Source organism: Lupinus angustifolius, chromosome LG02 (genome assembly GCF_001865875.1).
Source record: "Lupinus angustifolius cultivar Tanjil chromosome LG02, LupAngTanjil_v1.0, whole genome shotgun sequence".
Classification (NCBI taxonomy): domain Eukaryota; kingdom Viridiplantae; phylum Streptophyta; class Magnoliopsida; order Fabales; family Fabaceae; genus Lupinus; species Lupinus angustifolius.
The window spans coordinates 17,039,381-17,043,820 of NC_032010.1; positions in this window are offsets into that span (position 1 = coordinate 17,039,381).

Here is a 4,440-nt window from a genome sequence, read left to right on the forward strand (position 1 = left end):
GATGAGGATGAGGACGTGGATAGGATTAGGAAGAGGATGAGGATGAGGATGAGGATGAGGATGATTATAGGATAGGATAGGATGAGGAAGAGTAGGAGGATGAGGATTTGTATGAGGATGAGGATAGGATGCGGATGAGGACGAGGATAGGATGAGGAAGAGGATGACGATGAGGACGAGGATAGGATGAGGAAGAGGATGACGATGAGGACGAGGATAGGATGAGGAAGAGGATGACGATGAGGACGAGGATAGGATGAGGAAGAGGATGACGATGAGGACGAGGATAGGATGAGGAAGAGGATGACGATGAGGACGAGGATAGGATGAGGAAGAGGATGACGATGAGGACGAGGATAGGATGAGGAAGAGGATGACGATGAGGACGAGGATAGGATGAGGAAGAGGATGACGATGAGGACGAGGATAGGATGAGGAAGAGGATGACGATGAGGACGAGGATAGGATGAGGAAGAGGATGACGATGAGGACGAGGATAGGATGAGGAAGAGGATGACGATGAGGACGAGGATAGGATGAGGAAGAGGATGACGATGAGGACGAGGATAGGATGAGGAAGAGGATGACGATGAGGACGAGGATAGGATGAGGAAGAGGATGACGATGAGGACGAGGATAGGATGAGGAAGAGGATGACGATGAGGACGAGGATAGGATGAGGAAGAGGATGACGATGAGGACGAGGATAGGATGAGGAAGAGGATGACGATGAGGACGAGGATAGGATGAGGAAGAGGATGACGATGAGGACGAGGATAGGATGAGGAAGAGGATGACGATGAGGACGAGGATAGGATGAGGAAGAGGATGACGATGAGGACGAGGATAGGATGAGGAAGAGGATGACGATGAGGACGAGGATAGGATGAGGAAGAGGATGACGATGAGGACGAGGATAGGATGAGGAAGAGGATGACGATGAGGACGAGGATAGGATGAGGAAGAGGATGACGATGAGGACGAGGATAGGATGAGGAAGAGGATGACGATGAGGACGAGGATAGGATGAGGAAGAGGATGACGATGAGGACGAGGATAGGATGAGGAAGAGGATGACGATGAGGACGAGGATAGGATGAGGAAGAGGATGACGATGAGGACGAGGATAGGATGAGGAAGAGGATGACGATGAGGACGAGGATAGGATGAGGAAGAGGATGACGATGAGGACGAGGATAGGATGAGGAAGAGGATGACGATGAGGACGAGGATAGGATGAGGAAGAGGATGACGATGAGGACGAGGATAGGATGAGGAAGAGGATGACGATGAGGACGAGGATAGGATGAGGAAGAGGATGACGATGAGGACGAGGATAGGATGAGGAAGAGGATGACGATGAGGACGAGGATAGGATGAGGAAGAGGATGACGATGAGGACGAGGATAGGATGAGGAAGAGGATGACGATGAGGACGAGGATAGGATGAGGAAGAGGATGACGATGAGGACGAGGATAGGATGAGGAAGAGGATGACGATGAGGACGAGGATAGGATGAGGAAGAGGATGACGATGAGGACGAGGATAGGATGAGGAAGAGGATGACGATGAGGACGAGGATAGGATGAGGAAGAGGATGACGATGAGGACGAGGATAGGATGAGGAAGAGGATGACGATGAGGACGAGGATAGGATGAGGAAGAGGATGACGATGAGGACGAGGATAGGATGAGGAAGAGGATGACGATGAGGACGAGGATAGGATGAGGAAGAGGATGACGATGAGGACGAGGATAGGATGAGGAAGAGGATGACGATGAGGACGAGGATAGGATGAGGAAGAGGATGACGATGAGGACGAGGATAGGATGAGGAAGAGGATGACGATGAGGACGAGGATAGGATGAGGAAGAGGATGACGATGAGGACGAGGATAGGATGAGGAAGAGGATGACGATGAGGACGAGGATAGGATGAGGAAGAGGATGACGATGAGGACGAGGATAGGATGAGGAAGAGGATGACGATGAGGACGAGGATAGGATGAGGAAGAGGATGACGATGAGGACGAGGATAGGATGAGGAAGAGGATGACGATGAGGACGAGGATAGGATGAGGAAGAGGATGACGATGAGGACGAGGATAGGATGAGGAAGAGGATGACGATGAGGACGAGGATAGGATGAGGAAGAGGATGACGATGAGGACGAGGATAGGATGAGGAAGAGGATGACGATGAGGACGAGGATAGGATGAGGAAGAGGATGACGATGAGGACGAGGATAGGATGAGGAAGAGGATGACGATGAGGACGAGGATAGGATGAGGAAGAGGATGACGATGAGGACGAGGATAGGATGAGGAAGAGGATGACGATGAGGACGAGGATAGGATGAGGAAGAGGATGACGATGAGGACGAGGATAGGATGAGGAAGAGGATGACGATGAGGACGAGGATAGGATGAGGAAGAGGATGACGATGAGGACGAGGATAGGATGAGGAAGAGGATGACGATGAGGACGAGGATAGGATGAGGAAGAGGATGACGATGAGGACGAGGATAGGATGAGGAAGAGGATGACGATGAGGACGAGGATAGGATGAGGAAGAGGATGACGATGAGGACGAGGATAGGATGAGGAAGAGGATGACGATGAGGACGAGGATAGGATGAGGAAGAGGATGACGATGAGGACGAGGATAGGATGAGGAAGAGGATGCGGATGAGGATGAGGATAGGATGCGGATGAGGACGAGGATAGGATGAGAAAGAGGATGACGATGAGGACGAGGATAGGATTAGGATGAGGATGAGGATAAGGATGAGTATAGGATAGGATGAGGATGAGGACGAGGACATGATGTGGAAGATGATGAGGATGAGGATGAGGACGAGGATAGGATAAGGATAGGATGAGGAAGATTATGAGGATAGGATGAGGAAGAGGATGAGGATGAGGATGAGGATGAGCATGAGGAGGAGGAGGATAGGATGAGGATGAGGATGAGGATGAGGAAGAGGATAGGATGAGGAGGAGGCGAAGGATGAGGATGAGGGTGAGGATATGATGAGGATGAGGAAAGGACGAGGATGATGATGAGGACGAGGATAGGATGAGGAAGAGGAGGAGGATGCGGATGAGGATGAGGACGAGGATGAAGATAGGATGAGTATAGGATGAGGATAGGACGAGGATGAGGACGAGGATAGGATGAGGATGAGGAGGATGAGGACGCGGATAGGATGAGGAAGATGATGAGGATAAGATGAGGATGAGTATAGGATAGGATGAAGACGAGGATAGGATTAGGAAGAGCAAGAGGATGAGGAAGAGTATAGGATAAGATGAGGATGAGTAGGAGGATGAGGATGAGGATGAGGAGGAGGATAGGAATGAGGATAAGGATGAGGACGTGGATAGGATGAGAATCAGAATAGGATGAGGATGAGGACGAGGATAGAATGAGGAAGAAGAGGAGGAGTAGGATGAGGATGAGTATAGGATGAGGATAAGGACGAGGATGAGGATGAGGATGAGGACGAGGATGAGGATGAGGATGAGGATGAGGACGAGGATAGGCTGAGGAAGAGCATGAGGACGAGGATAGGATTAGAAGAGGATGAGGATGAGGAGGATGAGGACGAGGATTGGATTAGGAAGAGGATGAGGATGAGGATGAGTATAGGATAGGATGAGGATGAGGATAGGATGAGGATGAGGACGAGGATAAGATGAGGAAGAGGAGGAGGATGAGTATGAACATGAGGATGAGTATAGGATGAGGATGAGGATAGGATGAGGATGAGGACGAGGATAAGATGAGGAAGAGGAGGAGGATGAGTATGAACATGAGGATGAGTATAGGATGAGGATGAGGATAGGATGAGGATGAGGACGAGGATAAGATGAGGAAGAGGAGGAGGATGAGTATGAACATGAGGATGAGTATAGGATGAGGATGAGGATAGGATGAGGATGAGGACGAGGATATGATGAGGAAGAGGATGAGGATGTGGACGAGGACGAGTATAGGATTAGGAGGAGGATGAGGATGATGATGAGGATGAGGATAGTATGAGGATAAGCATGAGCATGAGGACGAGGAAAAGATGAGGAAGAGGAAGCGGATGTGGATGAGGATGAGGAGGAGGATAGTATGAGGAAGAGGAGGAGGATAGGATGAGGATATGATGAGGATGAGGATGGGGTTAGGATGAGGATGAGGATGAGGACGATGACGAGGATAGGATGAGGATGAGGACGAGGATAGGATGAGGAATTGGAGGAGGAGGATGAGGATAGGATGAGGATGAGGATGAGAATAGGATGAGTGAGGATAGGATGAGGACGAGGATAGGATGAGGAAGAGGATGAGTATGAGGATGACGACGAGTATTGGTTTAGGAAGACGATGAGGATGAGGATGAGGATTGGGTGTGGATAAGGATGATGATGAGGATGAGGACGAGGAT